This window comes from Barbus barbus (genome assembly GCF_936440315.1).
Source record: "Barbus barbus genome assembly, chromosome: 27".
NCBI lineage: Eukaryota > Metazoa > Chordata > Actinopteri > Cypriniformes > Cyprinidae > Barbus > Barbus barbus.
The window spans coordinates 12,147,711-12,169,735 of NC_136755.1; the positions used below are offsets into that span (position 1 = coordinate 12,147,711).

A 22,025-nucleotide genomic window follows, 5' to 3' on the forward strand; every position below is an offset into this window, starting at 1 on the left:
TTTATGTAAAGCTCTCAGCTGTCATTCAAATGGACAGAATAGCTGCACATAGTTGTATTTTTTATCCTTTGGTCTTATATGATTTGAGATACTGTGAACATAAATTAAGAGAAAGGGGAGTTCATTTTAAATTGAATTCAAATGGCAACCATTTATTTATTTTACACAGGAGCACAAAATACCCTTTATCGCTCACTGGTAGCTGAGACTGCATCACCTCATGAACACTAATCTGACCTTCACATTAATAGTAATAGCAATAATAATAATATTGGTACATGACCAGAAAGTTGTGGAAACCAGATGGTAAACTGTGGTTTTAAATTTCTCTTTATTTTCAGAACATGATAAGTTGAATACAAACTTGACCGATTTATTCAATCATAGTAACACAACAGGTTAAGTAAAAATATAGTGCCTATATTTAGCAAAATGCACCTCTCTAGAGTTATTTTTACTAGCTCACCATCAAGTTTATGGACACTGAATGGCTTTCCTGAGTTAAATGTAACATTACATGACATTGCTTACAAGCTGTTTTATTGACATCTTTCCAGAGTTGAACACTGATTGATCTATTACATGAGAAATTATACATATTGGTAAACAGTTTGTTACAAACATGTTTATTCATGTTTAATTCTTACTGTAAATAGTAAAGCAGAAGAGGTGATCGGTTCACATGCCGCTTGAACTGAGATGGTTACAGTCTACAGCCACATTAAAGAGTGTCAAAACCACATGTATTGTTTCATGTCATGATAAATTAACTGCATTTGAAATCTGGGACTTTGTTTCATAATAAAAGTAACAAAGCACAACGTTTATTGTGATTATTGAATGGCAGGAGTGCTACAAACAATGTTTAGTGAACTTCATGCATCAACAAAGGTTGATTTTGACATTCAAGAAGCCATATCAATATTGATCGCTAATCCAGTACTAGCATCCACACAGCTGACATGTTTACCTGTAGTAGTTTATCCATGTTGTATCCACAAAAAAGTTAATTAAATAATTAAATGTCACTATTTCAGTCAATGATTTCGCCCTCCAAAACTATTTAGGCTGATACCAAAAATTACTTTTTTGAACATTTCGGTCTATCACCAGTTACAAGACACCATCCCCCCTGCACTCTGGAGAATCAACAACTAGCAGACGACTTGAATGAGTTTTATTGCAGGTTTGAAAAATCACCCCATACCCACTCTGAACACCTCTCCACATAACCATTCACACCTGCAGCAACCCCCCTCTCCCCCACACCTACAATTTAGATCAGCCAAGATGAGGTGCGCCAGGTCTTCAGTAAGAACAAAAGGAAAGCACCAGGCCCAGACGGTGTGACACCAGCCTGCCTAAAAACCTGTGCTCACCAGCTGGCCCCCATCTTCACACAGATCTTCAACAGATCACTGGAGCTGTGTGAAGTCCCCTCATGCTTCAAATGCTCCACCATCATCCCCGTCCCAAAGAAACCCAAAATTACTGGACTTAATGACTACAGACCTGTGGCTCTAACATTTGTGGCCATGAAATCATTTGAAAGACAGTAAGGTTTTGGCTTATCTAAAGGACATCACTGGACCCCCTGCAGTTTGCCTACATAGGATGATGCAGTCACTACGGGACAGACCAGGGACTTATGTGAGAATCCTTTTTGTGGACTTGAGCTCCGCTTTTAACACCATCATCACGGACACCCTTCAGAATAAACTAACTCAGCTCTCCGTCCCCACATCTGTCTGTCAGTGGATCAACAGCTTCCTGACAAACAGGCAGCAGCTAGTGAGGCTGGGAAAATACACACCCAGCACCCGTACAAATCAGCACTGGAGCTCCTCTCCTTACTGCTCTTCTCCCTCTACACCAACGACTGCACATCTAAAGACCCCTCTGTCAAGCTCCTGAAGTTTGCAGACGACACCACACTGATCGGCCTCATGCAGGACGGTGACGAGTCTGCTTACAGACAGGAGGTTAAGGAGTTGGCTGTATGGTGCAGTCTTAACAACCTGGAGCTTAACACGCTCAAAACTGTGGAGATGATCGTGGACTTCAGGAGAAACCCCCCTGCTCTCCCCCCACTCACCATCATGAACAGCACCGTGACTTGTCATTCATTCAGATTCCTGGGCACCACCATCTCCCAGGACCTGAAGTGGGACAATCACATTGACTCTATTGTCAAAAAGGCCCAGCAGAGGTTGTACTTCCTTCGCCAGCTGAGGAAGTTCAACCTGCCACAGGAGCTGCTGGAACAGTTCTACTCCGCCATCATTGAATCCGTCCTCTGCACTTCAATAACTGTCTGGTTCAGCTCAGCTACCAAATCTGACCTCAGAAGACTACGGAGGGTAGTCCAGACTGCTGAGCAAATCATTGGTACAACCCTCCCCACTCTCCAAGAACTGTACTCACCCAGAGTGAGCAAAAGGGCTGGCAAAATCACTCTGGACCCCTCACATCCAGCACACAACCTCTTTGAACTGTTACCGTCTGGTCGACGCTACAGAGCTCTGAGCACCAGACCGACCAGACACAGGAACAGCTTCTTCCCTCAGTCAATCCACCTCATGAACACTTGACAATAAAATGCGGAACACACAACTCTAGTATACATTATTTATTCACCACACTTTTTTTTTTTCATTTCAAATTTGCACATATAAGACATGTACACACAATTGTCTATATTATATATTGTGTTTTTTGCTGTTTTGAACATTGCCTATTTGGATATTTGTATATTATTCTTTTATTTTCTGTGTCCTGTCCTGTTGCTGTCTTTCTGTTGCACTGTGTAGCTTCTGTCATTATAACAAATTCCTCGTATGTGTAAACATACTTGGCCAATAAAGCTCATTCTGATTCTGATCACTCATTTGCATAGTGCATGAACATTAGGTCAAACAATTTTTATTTTGATCAAGGAGAACAAATTTTTCATGATTTTGGCTTTAATGTGGCTGTGTTTAGAGCATTTACTTAAAGATATGGTCATGAAAGTGCTTTAAGACTGAGGACCTCTCCATTTAATTTTTTTTTTATTTTAATACAGGTGCATCTCAAAAAATTAGAATATCGTGAAAAATTATTTTTTTTTTGTAACATTTCAAATGTGAAACTTTCATATATTCTAGATTCATTACATGTAAAGTAAAACATTTAAAAAGTTTTTGGTTTTAATTTTGATGATTAGAGCTTACAGCTCATGAAAGTCAAAAATCCAGTATCTCAAAATATTAGAATATTTACATTTGAGCTTCATTAAATGACCATCACTACAGTACAAATTCCGGGTATCTCTTGTCCTTTGAAGCCACGATAATGGGGAAGGCTGCTGACTTGGCAATGGTCCTGAAGACAATCATTGACACCCTCCACAAAGATGGTAAGTCACAGAAGGTCATTACTGAGTGCTGTATCAAAGCATATTAAATGTAAAGTTGACTGGAAGGAAGAAATTGAGTAGGAAAAGGTGCACAAGCAACAGGGATGACCGCAAGCTTGAGAATACTGTCAAGCAAAGCCGATTCAAACACAAAGAGTTTCACAAGGAGTGGACTGAAGCTGGAGTCACTGCATCAAGAGTCACCACGCTCAGACGCCTTCAGGAAAAGGGCTACCAAGCCACTTCTGAAACAGAAACAACATCAGAAGCATCTTACCTGGGCTAAGGAGAAAAAGATCTGGACTGTTGCTCAGTGGTCCAAAGTCCTCTTTTCAGATAAAAGTACATTTTGCATTTCATTTGGAAATCAATGTCTGGTGTCTGGAGGAAGACTGGAGAGGCACAGAACCCAAGCTGCTTGAAGTCCAGTGTGAAGTTTCTGAAGTCAGTGATGATTTGGGGTGCCGTGACGTCTGCTGGTGTTGGTCCATTGTGTTTTATCAAGTCCAGAGTCAATGCAGCCGTCTACTGAGAGATTTTGGAGCACTTTAAGCTTCCATCTGCTGACAAGCTTTATGGAGATGCTGATTTGCTTTTCCAGCAGGACTTTAGCACCTGCCCACAGTGCCAAAACCACTTCCAAGGGGTTTGCTGACCATGACATTACTGTGCTTGATTGGCCAGCCAACATGCCTGACTTTATCCCCATATGGAATCTATGGGATATTTTCAAGAGAAAGATGAGAAACAGTCGATCCAACAATACAGACGAGCTGAAGGCTCAATAGTGCCTCAGCAGAGCCACAGGCTGATCGCTTCCATGCCATTCCTCACTGATGCTGGAATTTTTGTGCTAAAGGAGCCTCAACCAAGTATTGAGTGCATAAATGAACATACTTTAAAGAACTTGAACTTTTCTGTTTGGCAAATCCTTTTTTTGATTGATCTTAGGAAATATTCTAATATTTTGAGATACTGGATTTTTGACTTTCATGAGCTGTAAGCTCTAATCATCAAAATAAAAAATAAAAAATAAAAAAAAACTTTTGGAATGTTTTACTTTACATGTAATGAATCTAAAATATATGAAAGTTTCACTTTTGGAAATAAGTTACAAAAAAAAAAAAATTAACTTCACGATATTCTAATTTTTTTAGATGCACCTGTATGTATGCATTCTACTTATTTTTTCTAGGTTTCACAGGTTTGGCTGCACTACAAGAGAATAAAACTCATCCACAAAGCTATTACAACATTAAAGTGGCTTTATTCCACACTGTATGTTGACATAACGGTAGAGCATGAAATGCTGGATATGTGGATACAACCACAAAGCCAGCGAAACACAAGCAACAAACATGTAAGGTGCAAGTAAGGTGCTTTCACCAAACCAAGTTTTTTCACTAAAGCATTCATGTCTTGTCCATCAAAAAGTTCCACAAAACAAAAGACGAATTCAAAGTGAAACAAATTAGCATTTTTGATAGACATGATTTCTTAAACCTACACAATAATGCTGTTGAAAGGAACCGAGAAGAAAACAGACTGACAGACAAGGTTTGATTTCTTCAGAGGGCTAAATAGTCCAGTCATTTAAATGAAAGGGGAAGGGAAGTGGTGTGTGGCCAAGTATGGTGACCCATACTCGGAATTTGTGCTCTGCATTTAACCCATCCAAGTGTACACACAGTAGTGAACATACACCGGGAGCAGGCCTAGAGATGTCTCTGTCTCTCTGATGGGGGCAGGGACACACACAGCATTGCCTGCTCTTCCATTCAATCCCTTCTGTAAAACCCACTGAATCACTCTGGCCTGTGGCCTTGTCCACCACCAGTTTCCTCAAAACATTCAGCCTTCACTGTGAGAAAAAATAAAGCTGAAGAACTATAAAACTACACTATCCTCTTATTAACATACTGTACATTGGTATCACAGAGTTTCCTAGACAAAACATGGTATTGCCATTTTATATAAGACTAAGTTTTAGGACATTTATTATGGCAATACCATGATTTTGGACACATATTGTAATACCCTGCTTTAGGACACATACCATGGTAATACCATGTTTTGAGGACAAGTACTATGACATTACCATGTTTTTGGACATGTACCATGGTATTGTCACATTTTAGGAAAATTGCAATTTATGTACAATTTAGGGCTGGGCGATATGACCAAAAAATCTGATTTAAGATTTAAATAAAAATTCCCCCCCCCCTACTTAAAATCAATCTGCAGATGACAAAGAAATTGTTCAAAACAAGTTCTAACTTTACAGAGTGTCTCTGATTTGAATTTACAACATTTATTTTACCAACCAAACATGTTAGAAGTACACACACATCTCCCAAAGACGAACCCCGGCTGGCCGGCCATCGGTCCCTTTCTCTGTGTCAGACTTAACTTTGTTGTCGTCTTCTAAATAATGCCGCGAGTGGGGCTTGAGGAAGTGACGTCGCCTGCATGCAGTGCGACCTGAAGTGAGACACCGGAAACAGAAATACTGCAAAATAATAATAATAACGCGACTAAACGAGACGAAATGGCGTTATAATAACATTTCGTTTCGTCTCGTTTTAGTCAACGAAAATGAAGAGACATTTTAGCATAGTTTTTATTTTGTAAACCACATTTAGTCTCGTTTTTATTCGTCAACAATATTGCATTATACATTTAGTTATCGTCATCGTCACATGACCAGCATTTTCATCTCGTCTCGTTTTCGTCACGTGATAAAGGTTCGTTGACGACGATATTTCATCATAATTTTCGTTGACGAAAGCAACACTATTACACTCAATATGTTATTATTGCGTATGGTTTTATAATGTACTACAATACTGAGGTGCAGATAATTGCCACTATTTGCAATAAATAGCCTAGCATAAATAGCAGAAAATCTCGCTATTTTAACAGTGTAAATAGAATCCATCGCTATTTGCACTTAGTGTAAATAGTATCTATTGCTAAGAAAATATGCTATTTGCACATAGTATAAATAGTATAAAATAGCTATTAGTATAAATAGAATATAATTGCTATTTACACTGTGCTAAAGCATGCAATCGCTTTTCTTATGTGCGCTGTTTTATTGGTTTCACTTTCGCTTTTGAAATCGATCACGTTCAGCAAGGAGGAGTGAGGATGGAAAGTGGGAGCACAGTAACTCGTTTGGGGGGTCACGGCCCGCGAATGCCCTCAGCAGGCTCGTCTAGGGCGGGCAGTAGTGACTCACAGGGCGGGCCAGGCCCCCCATTGCCCGCCCAGGGCGCCGGGACTGGCAAAGTGTTTTTAGGTCCATGGCAATACCATGGTATTCTTTGAAGTACCATGGGATACCTTGCAAACAATATGATACATATTGAATATTATATGAATGAATATTATGAATATTGAATAACTGATGAATATTATAATCATTTATAGTACAACAGTATCACCAATACCATGGTATCGACATCAGATACTGTACAGATGCTCAATGTACCATGAGACAGTCACATAACTTTTTAATAAGAGACAAATGATAGCAATCACACAAACTGTAATAACTGCAGGCCACTCGGAAGCATAACTACAATCCAATCAGCCAACACGTTTCATTAGTATTACTCATAAATGATATAAACCGCACTGTAAAATGATCCGCAATGTAACATGACCCACAAGAAAACCTACACAGGTACATGATCAAACTAAAAGCCTGTTCATCCTTGAAGTCAAACAGAGACTACATTTATTAGATGCTGAACATCATGGACGGTACAGCATGTGGTTGTCAGAGTGACAGTCCCAGTGCGGTTTAAATGTTAAGACTTCACTCCCACAGAGAGCACAACACCACCAAGCCGAACAGCTGCAGTCCGTCAGTTGTGAGAAGAAAGTGAAAGAATGCTCAGTAGTTCACACTCTCACCAGGTTTCGCGTCACTGGATTGCCTACGTCCTGTATAGATTTCAAAAGAGCCCTCCAGTGATTCATCTGACACCTCTACAAAGGGCCCCAGAGCACAGAGGGCCCACACCGGCAGGGGCTACAAAGGAGCAGCGAGCTTTATCTGCGCTGAGAAACAAAGACACGCAAGACAGCTATTGAGATATTGCTACTCACTTTCTTTGTCTGACCGACGCCGGTTGGCTTTCATTTCTACCCTGCAGGTCTGACCTGTGCCTTGTTCCTACAACCCCTTCTAGAGAGACAGAACCGCGGGTCCCGTTTTGAGACACACATACATAGTCAGTATCTCGTGGATTTCCATCGGTTGCTATAGTAATGATGTATACGTCAGAATGATGCCAAGAGACATTTTCATACGACAGCTGAGTGTAGCCGTCAGTGTGGAAGGAGAGGCGGGAAAATTGGAGATTGGGACTGTGCGCACGTCTATTATGACTTCACGCCTCGGTGCAGAACTCACGAGAGCATGACGAATAACACAACAGGCATTCTACACATTCATGCATGTACTGTGCAAAACCGCTGACTCACTATTCATAGTGAATGTCACACCATTCACATGAGGAAAGTGTGAGTGAAAATGAGTGCATGCAGACACAGCTTCAGACAATACTGCACAATTTGCATGTTACACAAGGATCAGATCTAATTATTTGAGATATTTTAATAACAACAATTAAAAATTATTAAAATGGTAAAAATATTTGATAATAAATATTAATAACTAAGAATAATCAATTAATAATAATAATAATAAAATATTTATGTTAATTGTAGTATTAATAATGTAATTATAAAAATAACAATATTAAAGAATATTTATTTTAAAGGTGCCATAGACTGCATTGATACAATATTTTAAATTGTTCTCTGATATCTAGGTATGTGGCTTAGCTAAGGGCAAAAATTCTCCCTAGAATTAAATGGTCTGTTATTGCCTTATTTAGAAGGGTCATGAATAATAATGTTGAGCTCTGCTCTGATTGGCTGTTTCACAGTGAGGCTCATTTCACTAGCTCACAGGAAGGAAACACAGGGAAAATATATATTTCAATACTTTCCCGCACAGTTATATCGTTGGGTAATTATACTGTAAATTAAACGTGGGCATCAGGGAGCCGCTATTAATATGCTGGGCATTGAAACTGCTTTCAAATGCACGATCGCTTTTTAATTTCACTTTAACTTTTGAGATTCGCGATCACACGTGCTCTGTTTATACTATGGCGCGGCAGTACTTACCACACATTTTACAAGATCAGATGCTTGTCAGTGGTGCTCAGGATCTGTAAATCATTCGCCATCATCCTCATCTCTCCTTACTCTGTTTATGTGGTAAGTGAAATCTTATGTACTGTTATGTAACAGGCTAAGGCTTGCAAGAAGCGAACCATGTCCCTTTAGTGGCTCGTGTTATTTTATTAGAACACGTTATTTGCTTTCTGTGCCTTTCTGAATACAGACACCAACCCATCCCTGCACTTCACACCCCCTGCACGGCCTGGAACATAACATTTATTTCCATGATCTGCCATTTTCGCTGTTGTCCTCGCTTGTTTCTTCACAATACCTGCAGAACTTCTGATGATTTGGTTGGCGGCTGGCTTAGAACATGGGCGGGTATATGCAAATGTTGTGGGCGTAACTATTAGTGATCCCGACTGTCACATCACAGTCGGTGTTATGTTCTGATTCGCCTATTTTTCAGTGGTCTTTTGCATTCACGAGATTTACATAACAAGGAGGAAACAATGGTGTTTGAGGCTCACTGCATGTCATTTCCATGTACAAAACTGTTATTATTAAACTATGCCAAGGTAAATACAGTTTTCCATTCTATGGCACCTTTAAATATTTCAGTTATATAAATAATGATAATAAACTAATACTAATAATAATAGTAATTATTATTATTATTAGTTTATTATATTGATGATAATAAATATTAATAACTTAAACACAGAATAAACTATAACAATATAAATGTTAATTATAGCTTTAATAATATAAGAATAACAATAATATAAAAGAATAGTTCATTTAAATATTTTAGTTATATAAATAATGATAATAATTAGCAGTAGTAGTGTTGTTGTTGTTACAAATAAATAAATATTAGCAAAAATTCATAAACATTTGTATTATGAATCACTGGACTTCATGTTTTTTGTTGTTAAGACTACAGATAAGTATTTTTTTGAGTAAGTCTCTTTTTTTTTTTGCTGTCTGTCTGCCTAAATGGTTTAGAGAGGGATTTGTAAAAATGTAAGAATAGTCAAATATGAAGAGTTTTTGGACATTTTTTACACTACCATTACAAAATGTACTGCAGTACTACAGTAGAGTGAAGGTATCATGTAGTAATTTTCTGTACTTTGACATATTCCATGATACTGAATGATTACAATATTACGATTCCAAAATCAAATGTACCAAAGCTGTCTAAAACAACATGGCATTACCTTGTTTTTTAGTGTAATCTCTGTTTGGGAAACAGTGAGAGCTGAACATCAGCAAAGATTGTACAACAGACATCTTAACTTACAATCAAACTCTCCTCTCCTTACCACTAACAGTAAGCTGTTAAAAAAAGACATTCATTTCCTTTGAAATGTTTATAGTTCACAAAAACTAACAGTGTAGACAGTCAAGAGATTCTGTGCTTATTCTTTCAGGCACTGCAGCGGACGCTTAGCGTCAAAAACAGGCCCTCTATTTCTCATACAGTAACCAGGATATCCTGTCAAATTACTCACACATCTAAGCAGCAGTTTCCACATCTCCAGGTCCTCGCTTTTGCATCTCACTAGTACCTAACAAGGAAACTGCACCTTTTAGTAAAAAAATACCCTATTAAGAGAATACTGATTAAAGTTACAATGCTAAAATAAGCATCCACCCACAAAAAACTGGATAAAATATGCATCTATTTAGTAAACACAGCAGAGTAAAGTGTGGAAATGTCACTCAACAGATGCACAGTCAAAAACATTGCAGATCAAATCATTTCAAAGCACATTCAAGTGTCTGGTCAATACAGATGATCTTGCCTGCTCAACTGAGACACCTCAAAGAAACAACCAGACCGAACGAAAACTTTCTGCAATTTATTTAGGTTTACGAAAAGAAAAATGCAGCCTGGTTCACAGATCGATCTGTAGTGATATGTTAGGGGTCGCAGAGTTGACCCCAGGGGCCAAAGCCACACCCTGAGCAGCCCGGATTCATCTAAAAGCATAAAGAAACTTACCCGGAAACCTCTGCAACTAGCAGCTGCTCAAACAAGTTGATGTTCCTGCTCTTTAAGCCTCAGCAGTGCAGTGTGTTGCTTCTCCACTGAGAATCATCATCAACAAAAGACTTCAAAATCAAGACTATACCCGTATTTATCACACAACTTCACATGAACCTTGTCTTAACCAGCAAGAAAGAGAGAGATAAAGAAAGAGAGGTGAAAGAGGTGGAGGAAGTAGGCGTTCATCACGAGAAGAGGAAACTGCTGGGCCACAGTTACACAAAAAGGCGGCAAATTTCAAAGACAAAACGCAACAGAAGACGTGAGGAGGAAACAGACCCATAGGCTCCTTGCTCGGCTTATCTGAGCATGTCAAACAATAACAGGAAATATGGAGACGCACTGATCGCTTGAGATAAAGCAATGATTTGGTGCATGTATTTAGAAGACAAATTGTAAAAATAAATCTGTGTGGTGATTAGATCACAGGAAGTCGTTTTCAAGACATATGTATGTCTGAACAAGACAAAGAAATTCGTAAAGTTGTTACGTAAAGTAACGACTTTTTTACAGTAACAAACAAATTTCCATTATTCATTTTTATTGCTGTAATGTAAAGAATTTGTGACAAATCCCTTTAATACAGTAATGACAACAATCCTAAACCAACTTTTGCCATCAAAAAATAAATAAATAAATAAATAAATAAATAAATATCACAATGAATTCAACTCGGTACACTAAACCATAATTTATAAATACTGTATCAACTAATAAAAAAAAAAAAAAAAAACTGAAATAAAATATAAAATAGAAATTAAATGCGAATGTGAAATCATTAGATTCATCTTATAACTAATCTTGAAACCAAAGTCAGATAGGTTTCAGTAACTTTAAGATGTCACCAAACAAATAAAAAAAAGTTTTTAAATTAAAATGAAAAAATTCATCCTTATTCATACCCATATAAAACAAAAACGGGCTCAGCTGGGCCTTTCATAAACACCCCTCGGTCTTGATTAGTACAAATCAATATGAATGCAGTCCACTTCAGGGTAAAATTTTTGTATCTTTTAAATAATTCCTTTGATTTCTCAGACGTCACATCCGCTGCAAAACATGTGGGACCCACATAAACCATAAACATAAAGTTGACACTAGACTGACACTGACTCACAGTGCCATGGTAACAAAATTAAAAAACAACCTATGAAGCGGAAAAATAACATGCTCAGTTTATGACTAGCTGGGCAGAATGACATTCCCGGAAACTGATGCCTGGTGCAACACACAAATAGCAGTAATGATCAGTGTGCTAATTGTCACAAGGGCACATTTTAAAAGAATGAAAAAAAGGAAACGAGCACAAGAGCTGCTGATTACAGCATGGGCAGGCCACTCTCATTTCCCATATCTGCTCAACCTCTCACAGTTTTGAGGAGCAGGCTTGGACGTTTCTGATGCAACAGCAGCAGCTGGGTGGCAAACTCAAGAGCTGCTAACATCTCGTTACCCATTAAAGGTTCAGGGGGATGATGGGTAAATTGGCTCATGTCAGTGAATGAGAAGGAGCATATGTTGGTTCCACCCATTGTGGGCTCCTAGGGGCCGGCCGGCCCTGCTCTCACAGCTGTTGAGGTGGCTCTGGGTTCCCAAGCTATGAATAGAGATCAGTGGAGAGCTGGTCAATGAAAAATGTTGGGTCTGGCCTAGATTCATGCGTGGTCAGGTACATCAAACCAGCACTGTTTAGACTGACTGGTTAAATTGGTGAAGGTCTATGAGGCCAGCTTGAGAGAAAGAGAGACAAATGAGGAGAAAGAAAAAGATCAACACATTTTTCCAGAAAATGAGCACATCTAAAATTAGACAGTGACCTTCTTTTGGGTACTTTACTGTGATAAATGAATGGCAGCGCCACTTTAAACAATACAAAGTGCAACATGTTCAGATGTTCTCCATTCAAAGAATAGTTCGTTTACTCACCCTCATACTGTTTTACTACCGAGTACCGATTCACATTAAATCATTCGGTACCTGAGAACACATTTGGGCACATGCGAGAGAGAGTATACCCTCTGACATGATGTCCCTGCAACTCTTTAAAACACAACACACTGGGCAAACCAAAATGTTCTGAAGTGTGCTTACATTTCTGGGGTCATACGGTTTCCGCAAAAACACTGGCGGGATGGCGGAGTCCATTCATAAAAACAGAATTTACTTTATAGCGCGGAATGCAACAGAATTCGTACATTTTTGGATGAATAGAAGAAGGTCTGTCACTTAATTCGAATCGCGATATGAACTAGTGTATGTGAATATTAAAATGCAAAAAGAGTTTAAATATGAATCCTGCATGTTCCATTAGCCTTGGTATGTATGAATGGCGGAGACGCGGTTTTGTTTACTACACAAATTCTGAAGCACACGTGAACTCGCGGTGATTTTCGGCCTCTGCATCTCACTACATGACATGAACTTACAGACAGTGAGAGTCACTTCATAGAATTTTACCATTTCATTTGAGAAAACTAGCATCATATCATACTGTATATACAGAAACTTCACGGCAACCTGTCAAAATAAAAGTGCGGTTTAACATGCAACAGAAATATATTACTCTTGTATTACTTTTGTGCAGTATAATGTACGTCTTTATATATTCTATTTACTGTCAAATTTAAATAGAACAATTAAATGATAAAAATAATTATTATTAAAAAAATGTTAAAGGAATATTCACACTATTTTTCTACCATGTATTAATTTTACCAGTAAACCTTTGTTTGTTTGCCAAAAATAAAAGGGTTTCATTTTCATTTGATTAAAAATAAATAAATGTTTCATGCCTTCTTTTGATTATCAGAAAAAAATAAAACAAGAATTTCTAGAAGAAAAAAAAAAAAAAATTGTAGGGCCCTATTGTTCAAAATGTTGAAATTGAGAGTTTTGGACTTATTTTTCCACTGAAATAAATGTTTTTGTTATTACACAGAGAGTAAAGTACCGAAAAAAGGTACCGTTGGGTACCGGTACCGAATTTCAGGTACTGATACCGGCACCGTACCGGTTCAAATGTGAACGGTACCCAACCCTAGTAATTAATGACAGAATTTAAATTTTTGGGTGTGCCCTTGAAAATAGCCTAGATGGCTTAACCCTTTGACCCGTATGATCACACTGGTGTGATCAGTCTTGGCTGGTCCCTGAAGCGTACGATCACACCGGTGACTAGTAAAACCATACATTTATAGTTTGTAAAATACACGCCGATGTCTATGGAAACAGCAATAATGATCCTTACAAATATAATCTGATGACATGTTTTATTGATATCATTTACAGACTGTGTAGATCAGGGGTTTTCAACCTTTTAGGACATGCGCCCCCCCAAGTTTGTCTAATTTCACTCGCGCCCCCCTTGGATTTCTGACATGACTAACCGTAAATCATTTTACACCATTCTCACTGTCGCCTAACAGCGGGAGTCAGATTGCCCCCTAGCGGATGGCTGAAGATTTGAAAGCTCGTATTCATAAATCTTCAAGGCAATGGCCGTTTCACAATATGCGTACTTGTCTGTACTTGTGTTCTTGTGTTCTTGTGGACTTGTGAAACGTCATCAGTCGCTGCCCAAGTACTGTTCCAATTCAAAGTTCACATCTAGCCAAGTCCAGTTCAAATCCCCGGATGTGTTCTTGATCCGCCCCTTTTACCGAGGATGCATCGAGAGGTGACTTGTGCGGACTTGATACGGGCCATAACCCAGAATTCAGTTCGTCCTCCCGTCCTCGAGAGTTCGTTCTTCTGAGTCGAACTTGGCAAGTCCAAACTCGAAAGGACGGAAGTCCAGACTCTGCGAACTTGGTATTGAGAAACGGCCAATGTCTCTGAATTAATTGATGCTCGCGCCCCCCTTGACAGGTGCTGGCGCCCCCCTGGGGGCTCCACAGGTTGAAAACCCCTGGTGTAGATAACTAGAAAGTTTACTCTGCTCTTCTCCCAGTGTTTTAAATCCCACAGCTGGGATTCAGCACAAACTAACATGGCGCCCATCACCAGGTTTGGGAAGTCGTGGCCTAATGGTTAGAGAGTTGGACTCGTAATCGAAAGGTTGCGGGTTCGAGTCCCCGGCCGGCAGGGATTGTAGGTGGGGGGAGTGAATGTACAGCGCTCTCTCCACCTTCAATACCACGACTGAGGTGCCCTTGAGCAAGGCACCGAACCCCCAACTGCTCCCCGGGCGCCGCAGCATAAATGGCTGCCCACTGCTCCGGGTGTATGTTCACTGCTGTGTGTGATCCACGTGTCATACAGCGCTATTGTGGCTGCGGTGCATCACATGACAAGCATGATGTGTCGTCATGGAAACAACAAGGCTAAACATTCTAAAGTAACGGTACCTAAAAATACTCACCCTGGCGGCTCAGCTAGAATATTTTAAACTCACGTGTGAAAGGGTTAAAGAACACAGATCAACTATACAGTATACGGTCACAGTCAAGTATTTATTGTCTTCATGTTTGATCAGTTTAAGCACTTCAATCTTCTTTTTATTCGGTTACTTCAAAAGCTGGATACCTTTGTCCATATTAGGGATTTCCTGGAACGTGACATCAGTTCTATTACTTCTGTGATGCATATTTGGAGTTTCTACACTAGGGCGCCCTCTAGCAATGAGAACATACATTACATGTGTTTACAGAGCTCGATAATGTCCACTACAATGATACTTCTATCTAAAGAAATTTGAAGTAGACATATGATAATCCATGTTTTATTAAATGTGGTATTTTCATGTGCTTTCAGATGGAGCAGCATTTACTACACAGAGCCGTAGTTCACTGAGAAGCCACACAAACAGCTTTCATTATCTCGAACGATTTCTTCGATGTCATAAATCCCACATTATATCGTCTGCAATTTTTTTTTTTGTCAGTGAACTACGGCGCTGTGTAGTAAATGCTGCTCCATGTGAAAGCACGTGATGGAGATTTACTACTAATCACAGAAACGTCTTTACTGACAAGATGCGCATGACAAATCGCATTTGATTAATCATGCAGCCCTACTCTGATGTGCCACGCCATCAGAAACAAACCAAACCGAAAAACATTGTTAAATTAAAAAAACATTGTATTTATTGAACTGTGGACTGTGCTGTTGCATCCCTAATACAGAGAGCATCCAATGAAAAAGTGCACTGAAATTGAGGAAAACCAAATAGTGGAAACTCCAAAGACTAGCCATATTAACATTAGCATCAGGTAAAATGATTATCTAGATTTTGCTGCTCAGAGTTTAGAACACCAGTAGCATCCAAATAGGGCTCATATTTCACTGTGGAATATATTCAAGTCATATAAGCACACAAGCTTCTCATCTCACCTCAAATAAAAAGTCTCCTGACTAGAGAAACAAACACAGCTGACCTAGAAGAGATGTTCCCGTCTTGGTGGTCGAGGAGCCAGCTGTCTCCTTGGAGATGCATGTGTGATGTGCTGTGTTCCAATTAGCCCTTTCTTGTTTTTAGTACCTACACCCCTCCCCATGAGCAAAGAGACCCCCTACACGCTGTACTGCCTCTGACAAACCTGATTAAGTCACCCAATCCAGCCCTGGAAGTTAGTTTGCCAAAAGCAGACAAGGGCTGGTGGTACGTGTGAGCAGAGCTGCAAACCACCTTTGTGCATGGAAACCTTAGTCTGGATTAATCTATTTCACTGCTTCCAAACAGCTTTTAAATCATTTTGTTTTGTTAAAAATGTATTTGAAATACTTTTTGCACACAATCACATATCAAAACTGTTGTTAGTCACAGCTCTAGTTATCTAATGCATGCATTTCTGAGTCTTTTCAATTAAATCTGTTTTTGATATACACCAGATTCACATTAAAAAGACATTCAGATGGGTTTAAAACATTTATTAAAAATATTACTTCTTGTAACTCTCTTTACAGTACATGTGAAAATATAGCTATTAAAAATAGATGTACACTGCTGCAAGACTATATAAGATCCCTTTTTCAGGATCCCTGTGTTTTTCCCTTATAAAAACAAGAAAATCAATCTGCAGTTTTTCTTTTAAAAAAAATAACTTCTTTGCATTTCCATTCCAGAGTTATATTTACACAGTGATATCAAAAAGCTCATTAAAACAGTATTCTGTAAACAGGATGATATGCTATTTCTCAACTGTAATATTCTAGGAAAGATTAATTATAACTAACCTGATCACTGAGAGAATGACTAATGTCTAAATTAATGCAGCGCAAGCCGAGAGTTTGGTCACAGTGACATGTATTTGGCAGGTGAAGTGGTTTGTTTTCAGGTCTAAGAGTGTCTTCTATCTAAAAGTGTCTTTATGTTACAAAAGCGTTTGCGGATGCAAGACAAGGGATGGAGGTGGGGAGAGCATGATTCAGTCACTGGCTGTGTGACCTTCTGTTCACAGACTCCTCAACCCAGTAGGAAACACTCGAAACAGGTCAGACCCATGACAGCCTTCAAACATGAGACGCTGTTACCACACTCCCTCACTGATGCAATCTACCTGCAAACTCAAACAACTTTCTTACAAACCACTTGCAAAAGCATGTATGAATATGACTAACAAATAGGGCAACCAATAATGCATTCAGTAGAAACTGATCATAAAGTCAGATTTTAATAATCAGCTGATAGATTTTAAAATAGATACAATACCATTCAAAAATGTTGGGCTGGTAAGATTTTAAAATGTTTTTGAAAGAAATATCTTGTGCTCACCAAGGCTGCATTTACCATTTAGAAAAGAAAAAGGCAATAAAAACAAAAATACAGTGAAATATTATTACAATTAAAAACAACTATTTCTTAATAATATTTTATTAAATGTAATTTATTCCCATGATGGCAAACATTACTCCAGATGATCCTTCAGAAATCATTCTAATATGCTGATTTTTTTCCTCAAGAATTTTTTTTTTATTATTATCAATATCAAAAACAGCTGTGCTGCTTCTTCATATTTTTGTGGAAACTGTGCATTTTCTTTTTTCAGGATACATTAATTGAAATAATAGAAAGCATTTATTTGAAATAGAAACATTTTGTATTAATTATAAATGTCCATTATACATGTCTCAAGTGTCTTTAATTTAATGGAATAAACTGCTGAATAAAATTATTAATTTCTTACTGATTCCAGACTTTTGAACCATACTGAATGAAAATAGCAAATTCAAACTGAACCGAAAAGTAAACATTTTGTTGGGGCAAATAGCCTCGTAGGCAGCAGATGCCGACGCCACTGCGCATCAGCACAAGAAAAAAAAAAGTCCACAAGTAACTAGACAATCTATAATTATTATTTAAATAAACCGTAGAAAGTTGGTTATTTTGTGAATTATAGTTTCCTCAAGAATAGCTTTAGAGCATTACGATGAATCACTTCTGGTAAGTCACTTTGCGCACACAAACATCCCACAAAGTGAACTGGAACATTTAAGTACTCTTAAATCAACCCTCACCTCATTTCCTTGGTTTCTCTGGCTAAATTAAAACTAATTAGTAATGATGGGATGGGATGAAAGAAATTCAGGCAATTTCCTCAAACATCACCACAAGACCCTGGCCAGTGCAGCTCTTGGATCTGCTAGACAGGCATAGCAGAGAGATTAGGAGAGAGGATGTGGAGGCATCCAGCAGTCAGAGATCAGCTACTAATTCAGCATCCAACACCACTGGATCTCATAGCGATGACGGTCATTTTCACTGCAAGTGAAGCAAAGTGCGCAAACTCCAGAGCAAGATATCGCTGCCTCTATAGTGTCACCAAACAAAATTAAATTGGTTTGTACAGGGAAAACGGGAGCAAAATGACAGCAGTAGCATGCAATAATAATAATTATTATTATCATCCTGTCACTTTTTAATAATTATGCACTTTTAACGTGTACTTAATTATGACAATTTCAGCATCATAATATATATATATATATAAAAAATATATATATTAATAGTAATTTTTTATAATTATTTTAATATTTATACTTAATTTGACTAAGTTCATAGAATAAATCATATTAGTATTTATCCACTATATACACATTATTGTTAATTAATATATAATAATAATAATAATAAACGTTATTATTAGTATTATTAACAACCATTAACAGTCATTAACAGTTTTTGCTATGATTATATTTTTTATTATTGTTATTAATAATAATAATATCCTGTCACTTGAACAATTATGCACTTTAACATTTGTACTTAATTATAAGACAATTTATATACAGAATATAATATTAGTATTTATTATATACACACATTATTGTTAATAATAATAATTTGAGTAATTTTGCACTACTTAAATATTTATACTTAATTATACTAAACAATTTATATAGAATAATTAGGATTAGTATATATCTACACACATAATAATAACATTATTATTATTATTATTAATAATAATAATAATAATATCTTGTCACTTATTAATAATTATTATGCACTAACGTTTGTACTTAATTATATGACAATTTATATTTAGAATAATTAATATTAGTATTTATTCATTATATACACATACATTGTGTTGTTGTTCTTGTTGTTAATAACACATTTTATTAATTATTATGCGCTATTTTAATATTTCTACTCAACTATACTAAATATATAGAATTAATTAGTATTTATTTATTATACACAGGATTAACCTAATATATATATATATATATAATCCTAAAGCTAATATTGATGTCTAAATTTTTTTTTTTTTTTAAATTGATCAATTTATCCATATTTTGGGACATGTTCTTCTAAAGAAGCATTTAAAATTCAGGTCTTCTATAAATGTTAGAAAAACTACATTTTACTCCCATGATCCAATCATATACTCACTGTCGATCTCTTATAATTTGCAATATTAAATCTTTAGATAACAATACTATAACTATAATCAAATTCTTTCAAATATAAACCATTTTTAATCTATGTAAACTCTGAACATGTAACCAAAAAGCAATGCAAGTCATCTTAGCTTTTATAATCTTTGATACATTACTATAAGGAAACGAAACAAAACTTTCCACCGATCACATAATGGGGAAGAGCTAATGGAGTTCAATCAATGAACACGTCTCATGAATGAGTTCACAGCTCCTGGGTGAATCCATGCTGAAAATGTGCTACTGACCTCTGGCTGTTGTAGGCATCACACAATGGTAGCTTCTGACCGTTTGACACCAGCCCTGACGGACAGACCCTGTTTGGGAAACCATGGGAACCGTGTTGATTTGTATAGTCTCTGAGATGATGGCCTCAGGCCGAGGAGATGGAAGAGGTGTGGGTCTCTCCAGGGATAAGCACAAAACCTTTATTTAGCAGGATGTGGCACAGGCGAAGTGTTACAACCGCTGATGAATGTTAAACGCAGGCGATGCGATGCGCTGCCCTCAGGAGCACTTACCATAGTGTGGGATGGAGTGGGCAGCATTGTTCATAAACTGTTCTTTCAGAAATAGTGAGTGCTATATAAAGTACTGAATTACACAAACACGTGGGTTATGAAACATGCTCCTCAATGAAAAACAAGCATTAGATAATCAAAGGAAAGAAGAGCTTGTTCAACAATGCATCTCATCTTTCACAAACAATAAACTAAATAGCAGTATGTACTGTACCATAATACAACCATTATATTATATTATATTTCACAAGTTTAGGGTGGTAATAAGAGTTCAGAGTTTTTTCAAATAGCGACAGAATTAGTAACAGTAATAGTCATGCTTGCTGTAGAAAATGTAACTAATATGTTAATAATTTAGCAAGATGATTTAACAGTCGTTAGGAATCACAGGAGAGGCATATTTCTTATCATCTGCAATGCATTTGGACAGTTCCCAGAACAGGTATCCAAAACACAATATGTGAGATTAAACAATTGTGGAAGTAAAACAAAAGACTTCTTTCCAAGTCGGTTTTATGTTAACTTGCAAAAGAAAAGGGAAGTGGAAGAACTTGTTTCCCCTGGAATATAAATAATTGGGAAGATGGATCCACCATAAGTCAAGGCTCTATTCGTGTCTGTCGAGGTGGGTCATGACAACCCTCTCTATTCTCGTCTGCTTGAAATCATAAATTCCCTTTTCCGAATTCCCACTTACACAATTGTCAGAAACACGCCTGAAAATGATGCATCAGGCCAGCAGTAGATAAACACAGCCGTTCTGCTCTCTTGGGATGAATGAAACATTACAAATAGTTTGATCATCTTGAGTTCATATGAGCACAATGAGAGTGAGAGTTGAGGACAAACCCAATCCATAGACTGGAGACAAATAATTTCAACATGAACTTCATTCATTCACACTGGAACTACAACTATACAACAAACTAGTGTGGAACTGGGTCTAGGAAAAGGTCTGAGCAACCACAATGCTAGAGCGAAACACCTTTCCTCACTTTCTCAAGAAAACCACACTACCAGAAACCAGACTAATCCAGTCTTCTACAAAAAGAAACTGAAGTTCCAATGAGTTCCTATGACTTTTCCTGATGTTTCCAGTAATGAAGACTGACAAAGAAGAGAAGAATTGTTGAATAGTCTTTATTTTTGTTTTCTTTGCGCACAAAAAGCATTCTCGTAGCTTCATAACATTACGTTTGAATCACTGATGTCACATGGACTATTTTAATGATGTCCTCACAACCTTTCTGGGCCTTATAACATTTCAGTTGCATTGCTGTCTATGCAGGGTCAGAAAGCTCTTCGATTACATCACAAATATCTTAATTTGTGTTCCAAAATGAACAAAGTTCTTACGGGTTTGGAACGACATGAGGGTGAGTAATTAATGACAGAATTTCATTTTTGGATGAACTATCCCTTCAAGTCAGTCTGGATCATCTACAGCTGTCTTTGCAGGTTAAGCTGGCACACAAGAAAGTTTGTACAGATTCTAAAAAAAAAAAAAAAAAAAGTCTTCATTACTTCATTTCAGGGCTTGTCATCATTACTCCCATTTTATCAAAGCACTCCTCCCTTTTCCACTAGTCGGAGGTTTCACTGAGCTCAGATGTGTCTGTCAGAGCAGGGATGCAGTGATACACACCTGAGAAGCATCTCTAAACGACTCTCTAGATTGCTCAGCTCAGAAGATGATGAGAATTCTGCTTCAAGCAGCCAGCGTAATGTACAGCCAGATGAGAGGTGATTTCAGGACACGGATAACAGCAGGAGTCACAGACAACATGAAAATAAACAGCAGTGGAACCAGCTCCATTTCACACGGGATCATACCATGAATAATCAGTCATGCGACGTAAAGATTAATGGCATCCGTCAGTTTGCTAATGGTGATGTGGGGGTTCCCAGGCTCTCGGCTGGAGGGGTCTGCATACTTGACATCTGTAGCCTGAACATACCGCGAGTG

The 22,025-nt window shown here is 37.8% G+C and overlaps 1 protein-coding gene across 9 annotated transcripts in view; it reads right to left on the reverse strand.

Moving 5' to 3' along the window:
* LOC306846843 (engulfment and cell motility protein 1) overlaps window positions 1-22,025 on the reverse strand; it is a 98,343-nt gene that overhangs the window by 61,527 nt on the left and 14,791 nt on the right. For 2 of the 9 annotated variants that reach the window (XM_079380492.1, XM_079380485.1), the window contains exon 1: window positions 10,611-10,866. The exons of 2 other annotated variants lie outside the window; for them this stretch is intronic. The gene's annotated coding sequence lies outside the window, so the exon portion shown is untranslated. Of the gene's footprint in view, window positions 1-5,721; window positions 5,840-10,116; window positions 10,135-10,610; window positions 10,867-22,025 lie in introns of those variants that run through there. 5 more of the 9 variants (XM_079380490.1, XM_079380488.1, XM_079380489.1 and 2 more) reach the window with 5 other exon arrangements.